Here is a 13,091-nt window from a genome sequence, read left to right as displayed (position 1 = left end):
CAACACATGTTGATAGAATTGGTGGATGTAAATACTGTTCATCTAAAAAAGAAAAAAATAAATGAATAGCCACATGTCTTAGTTAGAGTTTCCATTGTTGCAACAAAACACCATGACCAAAAAGCAAGTGTGGAGGAAAGGGTTTATTTGGCTTATACTTCTAGATCATAGTTCATCATTGGAGGAAATCAGAAGAAGAACTCAAGCAGGGCTGGAACCTGGAGGCAGGTGCTGAAGCAAAGGCCATGAAGGGTAGCTGCTTACTTGATGGGTGATGTCACTCTGTATGCTGTGAATATGTGTTGCTCTGATTTGTTGATAAATAAAATGCTGATTGGCCAGTAGCCAGGCAGGAAGTATAGGTAGGATAAGCACACAAGGAGAATTCTGAGAAGAGGAAGGCTGAGTCAGGAGTAGCCAGCCAGACACAGAGGAAACAAGATGTGAAGGCAGAACTGAGAAAAGGTACCAAGCCACATGGCTAAACATAAATAAGAATTACGAATTAATTTAAGTGAAAGAGGTAGTCAGTAATAATCCTGAGCTAATGGCCATATAGTTCGTAAATGATATAAGCCTCTGTGTGTTTACTTGGGTCTGAGTGGCTGCAGGACTGGCAGATGAGAGAGATTTGTCCTGACCTCGGGCCAGCCAGGACACAGGAAAACTTCAGCTACACTTTATGGTGATATTTTATTTGTACTGAAATGTGATTTTATTTGTATGTTAATAAATAAAGTTGCCTGGGGGTCAGAGCTAATAGCAAGCCATAGCAGAAGCTAGGTGGTGGTGGCGCACGTCTTTAATCTCAGCACTTGGGAGGCAGAGCTAGGCAGATCTCTGTGTGTTCAAGGATACAGCCAGCATGGAGACACACACCTTTAATCTCAATATCAACCTTAGGAGACCTGGAGGTCTGTACATACAGGCAATGACAAGGAGGTCATGTGGTTGGGTTTACAACCAATGAGAAGGTAGAACAGAAAGTCAATAAAAAGGACAGACACACAGGAAGTAGGGCTCTTGCTGAGAGGAAGGACAGCAGCAGCAGCAAAGGGTAAGCTCGGCTATCAGCTACTGCTCTGACCTTGGGCTTTTAACTCTGCAATTGGCTCTGTGTTTCTTATTTAATAAGACTACATCTTATTCATCTACAACACTTACTGGCTTTCATTCCCTGACTTGCTTAGCCTGCTTTTTTATAGAACCCAGGACCACCAGCCCAGGGATGCCATCACCCACCATGGGCTGGGCTCTCCCCCATTGATCACTAACTGAGAAAATGCCTTACAGCTGGATCTCATGAAGGCATTTCCTCAACTGAGGCTCACTCCTCTCTAATGACTTTAGCTTGTGTCAAGTTGACACACAGAACCAGCCAGTATACCTGACCCCTTGTCAACTTGACACACAAATGTAACATTAAGGCACAACCCTTCTTTTCTTATTCATCCTCAAGATATCACATTAAAATCATAAATAATTTTAAAAGTCCCATAGTCTTTACAAATTCAAGCACATCAAAATTTCAGTCTCTTTAAAATGCCCAACATATGTGAAACTCCAAAATCCCTTTTTAAAGTTCAATACTTTCATCTGTGGGCTCCTTTAAAAAATTAAATACTTTCTTCAAGAGGGAAGAACTAGTGCACCTTCACAATCTGAACCAAGCAAAACCAAATTCAAACAGTATAAATAACTCAATGTCCAATTATCTGGGATTCACTCACGATCTTACAAATTCCTCCAAAGGGCTTAGGTCACTTCTTCAGCTCTGCCCTCTGCACATACACACAGCTTATCTTCCAGGCTCTGGTTTGATCCAGTCCACTGCTGCTGCTGTTCTTGGTGGTCTTCCCAGGGTACTGGCATCTCCAAAATGTAGGGTCCCTTGCTGCAACTGGGCTGAACGTTCATCAATAGCCTCTCATAGGCTCTTTACATGGTGCCAAGCCTCAACTTATTTGCATGACCCCTTCAGTCCTGGGCCTTCAACTGCCACTGAGGCTGCACCTTCACCCATGGCCTCTCCTGGCCTTTCACCATGCCAAGACTCAGCTGCTCTCCATGACCCCTTCATGCCTTCAAAGCCAGTACCACCTGGGTGACACACATTACCAATTCCAGCTACCAACACGAGGTACAACCATGGCTGCCTCTTACTTACAGCTTCTCTGTGCTCTCAAACACTTCCCAGAAGATTTCACCTCAACAATGCTGGTCTCTTCTTAATCACTGCTAACTTCTTAGCTCCAGCTAACCAGCATCAATTGTCCCAGTAACATAAAGGTTTCACTTTAGTAGTTCTGGCATCTTGTTAATTACAGTATATTATTCAGCCCCAGATAAACAGAACCACCAGACTGCTTTAGTAGTTCTGGCATCTTGTTAATCACAGCTGATTCTTCAGCCCCAGCTAAAGAGAATCACAGAATCTTAATCCAAAATAACAACTGGCCCTGATAGAGTCTTTAAACTTCCCTCTGAAACTTCACAAGCCAGGCCTCCATTCTCTGCACAGCTCTCAATGTTCTTATCTTCCAAGCTCCCACAGAACATCCCACAGAGCTCTTAACACTCAATGGTTCTTCAAGTCTGAGTTCCAAAGTCCTTCCACAATCCTCCCAAAAACATGGTCAAGTCTGTCACAGCAATACCCCACTACACTTTACCAAATTGTCTTAGTTAGGGTTTCCATTGTTGCAACAAAACACCATGACCAAAAAGCAAACTGCGGAGGAAAGGGTTTATTTAGCTTATACTTCTAGATCATAGTCCATCATTGGAGGGAGTCAGAACAGGAACTCAAGCAGGGCTGGAACCTGGAGGCAGATGCTGATGCAGAGGGCATGTAGGGTATGCTGTGGGATGTTCTGTATGTCAGATGTGTTGCTCTGATTGGTTAATAAATAAAACACTGATTGGTCAGTAGCCAGGCAGGAGGAAGTATAGGCAGGACAAGGAGGAGAAGAATTCTGGGAAGTGGAAGGCTGGGTCAGAGAGACACTGCCAACCACCACCATGACAAGCAACATGTGAAAGCCACGAGCCATGTGGCAAGGTATAGATTAATAGAAATGGGTTAATTTAAGATATAAGAACAGTTAGCAAGAAGCCTGCCATGGCCATACAGTTTGTAAGCAATATAAGTCTCTGTGTTTACTTGGTTGGGTCTGAGCGGCTGTGGGACTGGCAGGTGAGAGAGATTTGTCCTGACTGTGGGTCAGGCAGGAAAACTCTAGCTACAAGAGTAGCTGCTTACTAGCTTGCATCCCCTGGATCGCTCAGCCTGCTTTCTTATAGAACCCAGGACCACCAGCCCAGGGATGGCATCACCCACAATGGGATGGGCCTTCCCTCACTGATCACTAATTAAAAAAAAAAAAAAACAATGCCTTACAGCTGGGTCTCATGGAGGCATTTCCTCAACTGAGGCTCCTTCCTCTCTGATGACTCTTGCTTGTATCAAGTTGATACACAAAACCAGCCAGTATACCACAGAATTCAGATCACACAGCATTATTGCTAAATGGATTCTCTAAGAGGAGGGAAAGATCAAAATTCACTGAAAACACAGAATAAATAAGAAAACAGGTAGATTATAGATGTTTTTACACTTTTGTGCTTTGAAATCATTTTAGACTTGAGAAAGTATTACACAGAAGGTGCCATTTCCTTTAATCTCCCAATTTTAAATCGTGGTCTATTTATCAAAATGAGGATTTAAAGAGACAGCACAGAAATGGGAAGGGCAGTGAGAAGGAAATAAAGGAGAACAAAAGGCAACCAGTGGGGGTTCAGTCAGTCTTTCTAGCTACCTAACATCAGGTTACTGTTGACTACCAAGTTCAAATAAATACATTATGGGAATTTTTTATTTGTTTTGTTTTTTGGTTTTTGGTTTTTCGAGGCAGGGTTTTTCTGTGTAGCTTTGCGCCTTTCCTGGAACTCGCTTTGGAGACCAGGCTGGCCTCAAACTCACAGAGATCCGCCTTGCTCTGCCTCCCGAGTGCTGGGATTAAAGGCGTGCGCCACCAACGCCCAGCGGAAATTTTTTAAATGACATAGAATAATGAACCAAAGTTCAAATTTCACCAGATTTCCCAGCAATGCTCTCTTTGTGTTCCAGTATCATTTAGTTTTAGTGTCTCCTTGGTCTCCTCTCATCAAAGAGAGCTTGCATTCAGCAAATATCCCATACCATGCTGAACTCATTAGTTATGATCTACTTTTTTCATGTGTATGTATGCCTCGGAATTTATGCATACAAATTATGTCATCTGTGAATAGAGATGATTTGACTTCCTTCTTCCTGGTCTGGATGCCTTATGTTGCCTTTTCTTGTCTAATTGCCCCTGTTTTATCCTCAGTACAAAGCTGAAGAGAAGTGTTTAGAACTGGCATCTTTATTTTGTTGCTATTCTTAACACCAAAGCCATCAATCTTTCACCACCAAGAAAAATATGAGATGCTCTGTTGGATTGGGAAACTTGGCTTGCATAAGCATTTTGGTCATGAAAAGGAGTAGGGTTCTCTTCATATGCTTCAACTGCATCTTTGAAACTATCATAACTGCAGTTTTTATTCCCTATTCACCCTCATTATGACCTTCAGGTATCAGTACCACACAATCAGTGGTTCCATCCAGTGTTTGCACTGAGATACCAGCATAATCAGATAACTATCATGCCTCAGAGGCTAGAATTCCTTTTCACAATATCATCTTCAAGACTTTAAGAGTTAAAACCAAATAATCTTACGTTTGTGACTTATGTACTTAAAGATATAATTGTTCTCTAAACATGGATAATTTTATATGAAATAACCTAATAAAATACTTGGCTTAACAACTGACTCCTGATGAGACTTACACTCATTTAAAATCAAAATTATAAAACCTCACAGCAGACTCAGCCTTCCTCCCCAACCCCATCTCTTTGTGTCAGCTGCCAAAACCCAGAGGCTCTCTCTACCTAGGAACCCACAGAGCACACTGGCATGGGAATCAGGTAGGCAGACTTTACTTGTTACTGTCTTCCATTGCAAATTCCCCAGTTTCATCCCTAGCCCTGTAGCAAACTACATGCAGGGACCTGTCCAACCTCTTCAACCCCACTCCCAGAGGAACCTGCTGAACTCCACACAACAGACCCAGCTTTCGTCCTTCTTGGGGAATCTCTCCTGCCCTCTCTTCAATCCCATCCCCATTCCTTCCTGTCATCCCCCAATACCTAGAAACACTTTCTACCCAGGACTCCCAGTGGCCAAACCTGCCAGGGACTGGAAACACTCCCTATAAGGCAACCCACAGCCATCGCATGTTCCAAAGACCCAGAGAGAGCAACAAAAACCAAGAAATGCAACACCCCCCCCAAACAAAGATAAGACCAGATATATATACCTAAAATCACAATCATTCCAAAGCTAAATGCCTAGACACCAACACAAAAACACAATCATTAACACTCAAGATAATATGTCTCCACAAAAACCCAGCAACCCAACTACCCTAAGTCCTGAGAAATGCAAAATAGCTGAAGGACAAGACAAAGAGAGAAAAATGGCTATTATTAATATGCTCAAGGATCTCAAAGGGAATAATAATCAACACATAAATGAAGTTTGTGAAAACACAAACAGTGGAATAAAATCAAGAAAACTGTTCAATGAATGAAAGTGGGAATGGAATCACCATATAAAACACAATGAAGGTGATCCTAAAAGGCAAATTCATAGCACTAGTGCCTGCATAAAATAACTGGAAAGAGCTCATTTTATCAACTTAATGGCTTACCTGAAAGCTCTAGAACAAACAGAAGAAATAACACCTAAAAGGAATGGATGGAAAGAGTATAAGCTCAGGGCTGAAATCAATAAAATAGAAACAAAAAGAATCAATGAAAGGAAAAATTGGTTCCTTGAGAAAAACCTATAAGACTGATAAACCCTTAGCCAAATTAACTAAAAAATTGAGAGAGGGGATTCAAATTAACAAAAGTAAAGATGAAAAGGAGGACATAGAGACATATAGTGAGGAAATACAAAGAATCATAAGCACATACTTTAAAAATCTGTACTCTAACAGATTGGAAAAATTAAATTAAATGAATAAATCTCTTGATATATACTACCTACTGAAGTTAAATCAAGATCAGATAAGCAAATTAAACAGCCATAACCCCTAGTAAGATAGAAGAAATAACTAAAAGTCTCCCAACTAAAAGAAGCCAAAGACCAGATAGATTCAGCACAGAATTCTATCAGATTTTCAAAGAAGAATTAATACCAATATTCCTCAAATTAGTCTGCAAAATAGAAACAGAAGAAACATTATCTAATTACTTTTATGAGGCCACAATTACCCTGATATCTAAACCACACAAAGACCCAAGAAAGAAAAAGAATTACAGAGAAATTTCCTTTACAAACATATATGCAAAATTCTCAATAAAATATTTGCAAACCAAATCCAAGAACACATCAAAAAGATCATCCATCATGACCAAGTAGGTTTCATCCCAGAAATGCAGGAATGGTTCAACATATGTAAATTGCTAAATGTAATCCACATATAAACTGACTGAACCAAAACCACATGATCAGTCAGGGTGATGGTGGTGCAGACAGCTAGGTGATGGTCCATACCTTTAATTCCAGCACTTGGGAGGCAGAAGCAGGTGGATCTTTGTGAGTTAGAGGCCAGTCTGGTCTACAGAGCCAATTCTGGGACAGCCAAGGATACACAGAAAAACCCTGTCTTGGAAAGGCAAAATAAATAAGTAAATAAATAAGCAAACAAACAAAAAGCAAAAAACATATCAGCATCTCATAACTGCAGAAAAGGCCCTGGTCAAAATCCAATACCCCTTCACGATAAAAGTCCTGGAGACACTAGGGATAAAAGGGACATACCTCAACATAATAAAGTCAACTTACAAAAAACCAGTAGCCAACATCAACCTAAATGGAGAGGAACTCAAAGCATTTCTACTAAAACCAGGAACAAGACAAGGTTGTCCACTTTCTCTATATTTATTCAATATAGTACTTGAAGACTTAGCTAGAGCAATAAGACAATTGAAGGAGCTACAAATAGGAAAGGAAGAAGTCAAAGTATCTTTATTTGCAAATGACATGATTTTATATATAAATGACCCCAAAACACCAGGAAACTTCTTTAGTTGATAAACACTTCCAGAAAAATAGCATGATACAAAATTAAGACACAAAAATCAGTAGTCTTCCTATATACAAATGACAAATGGACTGAGAAAGAAATAAGGGAAACAATACCTTGAAAACCTGAAAAAAATATATATAGAGAGAGGTAACTCTAAGCAAGCCTGTGAACGTTGTATAATAAAAAACTTCAAGACATTGAAGATATATGAAAGAAATCTAAATGGACTCAGCAAATAATGGGGTGGACAAAACCCCAACTAGATACTCTCACAACCAAGTGAAACATCCAGGGCCAAGAATGGGTTATATCTAGTTGAGTTTTGGTCCCAAGAGACCCCATAAAAAAACCCAAACCACCCAAGATATTGCCAAGGCTATTGGTTGCTCTCTACAAATAGATGGTTATGTCCTATTGCTGAAGACAACACCTACATAAATCATTGAACATGGAGAAGTTGAGGTGGTGCCTAACTAGATCCTTCACCTCTACTGACTAATGTCGACAATACAGGAAGGCATACTGCATGCCATCAGAGGAAAAGGTAAATACCAACCCAGCTACAATCCCTGTGATCTACAATGGTGACCTGCCTGCAGGATACACTGCTCCAATAGTGGCACAAATGTGGGAGCAACCAAACATTATTTGATGGGATTTAAGACCCAGTCCATGAGATGGAACCCATGCCTGACACTGCTCAGGTGGCCAAGAACCTGAAACTAGATAGGACCTAGGGGAAAACCAAATACTTCTGTTCTGCTAAAGGAATGTAGCAATACAATGACATACTGATATACTCATAGATCAGTATTTTGTTCAGCATCATCAAAGAAGCTTCCTCCTAGCCAGGCAATGGTAGCACATGCCTTTAATCCCAGCACTCGGGAGGCAGAGCCAGGCAGATCTCTGTGAGTTCGAGGCCAGCCTGGTCTATAGAGCAAGATCCAGGACAGGCATCAAAGCTACACAGAGAAACACTGTCTCGAAGAAAAAAAACAACAACAAAAAAGCTTCCTCCTACAGCAGATAGGAACAAATACAGAAACCCACATGACAATGTGCAGAGAGTGAGAGACCTTGGAACACTCAGTCCTAAATGAGATGGTTCTAACAGATCCTTCCCCTCAGAGGTCAGAAAACTCTGTGGAAGAGGAAGTGGAAAGGTTGCTTGAGCTGGTGGGGATGGAAGACACCAAGGAAACAAGAGCTTCACATAGGAACTCACAGAGACTGTATACAGGGCCTATATAGGTCCAAGCCAGATAAGATCCCAGAACTGTTGTTGGTTGTTTTGCAATGTTGTAGAATATTATTTTAAGGTGTACTACTTTTGTTTATGTTGCATTTGTTTGCCTCTGTGAAGCTGTGTTACTGTGCCTAAAACATCTGATGGTCTAATAAAGAACTGAATGGCCAAAAGTGAGGCAGGAGAGAGAAATAGGCTGGCAGGCAGAGAGGACAAATAGGAGAAATCTGAGAGTAAAAAGGAGAAAGAGGAGGAGGATGCAAGGGGTCAGTCACTCAGCTACACAGCCAGACATGGAGTAAGAGTAAGATTTACAGAAGTAAGAAAATGGGAAAAGCCCGGAGACAAAAGGTAGATGGAATAAGTTAAGAGAAGCTGGTTAGAAACAAGCCAAGCTAAGGCCAGCATTCATAAGTAATAATAAGCCTCCACATGTGTTTTATTTGGGAGCTGAGTGGTAAGCCCCACAGAAGAACAAAAACAAAACAACATTTTGGCACCCCATGTTGGGCACCAAATATTGTTTTGTTTTTGTTTTTGTTTTGGCTCTTTTGGGGGGCCTGCCACCCAGCTCCCAAATAAATCACACATGGAAGCTTATTCTTAATTATAAATGCCTAACCTTAGCTTGGTTTGTTTCTAGCCAACTTTTCTTAACTTTAAATTATCCCAGCTACCTTTAGTCTCATGGCTTTTTCTTTTCTTACTTCTGTAATCTTACTTTCACTCTTACTCTGTGGCTGGCTGTGTGGCTGTGTGGCTGGCCCCTGATGTCTTCCTCCTTCTCTGACTACTTCTTTCTAACTCTCATCCCATGATCTTCTCTCCTCCCAGATTTCTTCTTCTATATATTCTCTCTGCCTGCCAGTCCTGCCTATCCTTTATTCTGCCTTGCTATTGGCCGTTCAGTTCTTTATTAGGCCATCAGGTATTTTAGACAGGCAACGTAACACAGCTTCACAGAGGCTCATGCTGTTTTTATAATTTATACTGGCATGCCCCTTAATAAAAACTTAAATACATAACCCAAAACTCACTCTAATCAGACTGGAAAAGATACGTTACTGGCTCAGGGATCATGTGTCAAATTCATAATCAGTAGCTGTTATTGAAAAAAGGGAAAAAGGAAATAATCACTATTTGGGATAATTAACAGATTCTGTCAAAAATCATGAGTTAGTTCAAAATAGAAAATGAATACTAAAAAGATTTTACATGAAATGCCATGTTATAAATGCACTTCTGGGCCGGGCGATGGTGGCGCACGCCTTTAATCCCAGCACTCGGGAGGCAGAGGCAGGAGGATCTCTGTGAGTTCGAGGCCAGCCTGGTCTACAAAGTGAGTTCCAGGAAAGGCGCAAAACTACAGAGAAACCCTGTCTCGAAAAACCAACAAAAACAAAAACAAAATAAATGCACTTCTGTTTTGATTAGCATAAATTCATTATACTTTAATTATATTCATTGTCCATTACCCTCTCATATCTCTTCTCCCTTCTGTATTCTCCCCAAATAGTAGCCCTTCTACTGTTATGGGTTACCTGAAGAGAAAAATTCCCAAGAGGCCTGAATAAGCAGAATGGAGTCTTTATTAACACCAGTGTCCCAAGCAGACTAGCAGGAAACACTCCTGACTTCCAGCTGGTTTGAGTTTTTAAGGGTAAAAAACATACAAAAACAAAAACCAAAACCACAATTGTGATGTTTACAGAAAGCAAGCATTATTTACAGAAGCTGTTAAGAGAAGTGAAGAGATAACACTTAAATGGTCAGGCAGTTAACTTTTAGCTCAAGGTCACATTGTATAGGAATTTAGGATTGGTCCAGAGATCAGTTTTACCCAAGATAGATTTAGCACTTAGAGTATTCTTAGGAATACTTTCATGAGATGGCATAACTATAGTTCAGTAGCCTACTACACTGCTTCCATATCTTTTTAAAACCCAGATTCAGCATAGGTTATGCTTGTCTTTCTGAATCTGGCTTATCTTATTAATGTAATGATCTCCAGCTCCACCCATTTTCATGCAAATATCATGGTTTCATTCATCTTTATGGATAAGTAATATTCCATTGTGTAGATATGTCACATTTTCTGTATCCATTGATCCATTTGTAGGAATGTAAATTTGTCCAGAAACTTTGAACACCAGTATAAAAATTCCTTAGAAAACTAAAAATATGAATTACAAGGGTAGAAAATTACCCAAAGCAGGAGCCATGAGAGTAAAGCCCAAGACAGGTTCAATATATTCAAACTGAAAAATCAGTTGTAAGATATTTGTACACTGTGTGAAAGTGTATTTGCTGTGATTGGTGTAATGAAAAGCTGAACGGCCAATAGTTAGGCAGGAGGTAGAGACAGGATTTAGGGGGGAGAGAAAGGAAGGGGAGGAAATGAATCTAGGTGCAAGAGACTCCAGGAAACATGAAGGAAGCAAGATGGGCAGTATGTGACAGAATGTAGATTAATACAAATGGGTTAATTTAAGTTATAAGAGCTAGTTAAAAACAATCCTAAGCTAAGGCCAAACTTTCATAACTAACAATAAGTCTCTGTGTCATCATTTGGGAGCTTGCTGGCAGGATAGAGAAAGACTCAGTACAATCAGCTGTTTCAGTGACTTTTACAGAATGTACCACTGTGGTAGAATGATTTTAAGGTGTGTTGCTTTTGTTTATGTTGCATTTGTTTAAATCTTGTGAAGCTGTGTTACTTTGCCTGTCTAAAACACCTGATGGTCTAATAAAGAACTGAACGGCCAATACCAAGGCAGGAGAAAGGATAGGTAGGGCTGGCAGACATAGAGAATATATAGAAAAAGTAGCCAGAGAAGGAGGAGGACAGCAGGGGCCAGTCATCCAGCTACACAGCAAGCCACGAAGTAAGAGTACGATTTACAAAAGTAAGAAAATGGAAAAGCCCAGAGGCCAAAGATAGATGGGATAATTTAAAGTTAAGAAAAGCTAGCTAGAAACAGGACAAGCTAAGGTCAAGCATTCATAATTAAGAATAAACTTCCATGTGTGATTTATTTGGGAGGTGGTCGGTGGGCTCCAGAAAGAAAAAAAATACCAATATTTATAGAAATAATGATAAATGAAGACCCCATGGGAATAGGAAGAAGCAAAGTGCTAGAGCAGCCCCTAGAAATCCACAAAGATATCTCCACAATAGACTACTGACAATGGTCGAGAGAAAGCCCAAACTGACCTACTCTGGTGATCGGATGGCCAAACACCCTAACTGTCGTGGTAGAACTCTCATCCAATGACTGATGGAAGCGGATGCAGAGAGCCAAGACCAGGCCCCAGGTGGAGCTCCGGGAGTCCAATCGGTGAGAAAGAGGAGGGATTGTATGAGCTAGAATTGTTGAGACCATGATTGGAAAAAGCACAGGGACAAATAGCCAAACTAGCGGAAACACATGAACTATGAACCAATAGCTGAGGAGCTCCCAACTGGATCAGGCCCTCTGGATAAGTGAGACAGTTGATTAGCTTGAACTGTTTGGGAGGCCCCCAGGCAGTGGGACCAGAACCTGTCCTTACTGCATGAGCTGGCTGTTTAGAGCCTGGGGCCTATGCAGGGACACTTTGCTCAGCCTGGGTGAAGGGAGAAGGGGACTGGACCTGCTTGGACTGAATCTACCAGGCTGAGCTGAATCCCCAGGGGAGTCCTTGCCCTGGAGGAGATAGGAATGGGGGAGGTGGGCTGGGGGGAGGGCGGGGGAGGGAGAACAGGGGAATCCGTGGCTGATATGTAAAATTAAATTAAATTATAAAATAAAAAAATAATGAAAGGTCTAAGAATGTTCAACAACAAGCTATCTTTGTATGAACTCTATTGTGAAAACTTTTATTTCATACAGGCACATGTTATATTTGCTTCTGTAAAGCAAATCATCTTAACAAGAACTAACAGTGACAACCACACATCAATTAATGCCAAGCTTCAATTCTTAGCATGTCCCAGATTTAGAAATGAGTTTGGAGAATCGGGGTAATAGTAACTGAGGAAACCCCCTCACTGTTTTAAAAAGCTGATTCCAACATTTGCAGATGTCCTTTGACTGTCCACAGCAGCTTAACAAAGTTTCACACTGCTGTTAATAAGCTGCTGTCGTGAAGGTACGGTATAGACACCTTTGTCTTGGGTATAGCTTCACGATTGCAAGTAGGCATAGAGAAGCAGCAAGTCCAATATGGAAGTCTCCCATAAACCCTTTCAGTTGCTCCTGGACCCCAGAAACATCAAAACGCGAGCTTTCTTTGGAAGCGGGGGGCAGGGAAGGAGAGCAGCTCCGCCTAACCGGTCCTGGGATCCACCTCCCCGCCAGCCGGGCAGCTGAGGCTGAAGCCCAGCCAGCGCCGGAGTGCTCCTAACCCAACCTCCTCGGCGGGACAGGCGCAGGCGACCGAGATACGGCGCGGCGCTCTGTCGCCTTCCTTCCGGTGGCTTTGCTGGTCAGGAGTCTCACTTGGTCATTTCCCTCCCTGCTTTTACAGTAGACAGTCGCAGCACTAAAAGTAGACACCGCCCGAAAGGGACAAAATTTGCCCCTCCCCTGACCTGAGCGCCGCTGCTTCCGGAAGTGGAGCCTTATTTCCGGATCAGGTCCTGGCAGCTCTGAAAAGTAACGTGTCATATTATGAGAAAAG

At 41.5% G+C, this 13,091-nt stretch overlaps 1 long non-coding RNA gene across 2 annotated transcripts in view; it reads right to left on the bottom strand.

Moving 5' to 3' along the window:
* LOC128118226 (uncharacterized) overlaps positions 1–13,091 on the bottom strand; it is a 100,567-nt gene that overhangs the window by 57,103 nt on the left and 30,373 nt on the right. For both annotated transcript variants that reach the window (XR_008221053.1, XR_008221052.1), the window contains exon 3: positions 13,003–13,059. This is a non-coding gene — a long non-coding RNA (uncharacterized LOC128118226). The remainder of the gene's footprint in view (positions 1–13,002; positions 13,060–13,091) is intronic.

Source organism: Peromyscus californicus, unplaced genomic scaffold, assembly GCF_007827085.1.
Source record: "Peromyscus californicus insignis strain IS unplaced genomic scaffold, ASM782708v3 Scaffold_22__1_contigs__length_63687245, whole genome shotgun sequence".
In the NCBI taxonomy this organism is placed as follows: domain Eukaryota; kingdom Metazoa; phylum Chordata; class Mammalia; order Rodentia; family Cricetidae; genus Peromyscus; species Peromyscus californicus.
Note: the sequence above shows the minus strand (reverse complement) of the source record. Positions and strands in the feature narration are given on the sequence as shown.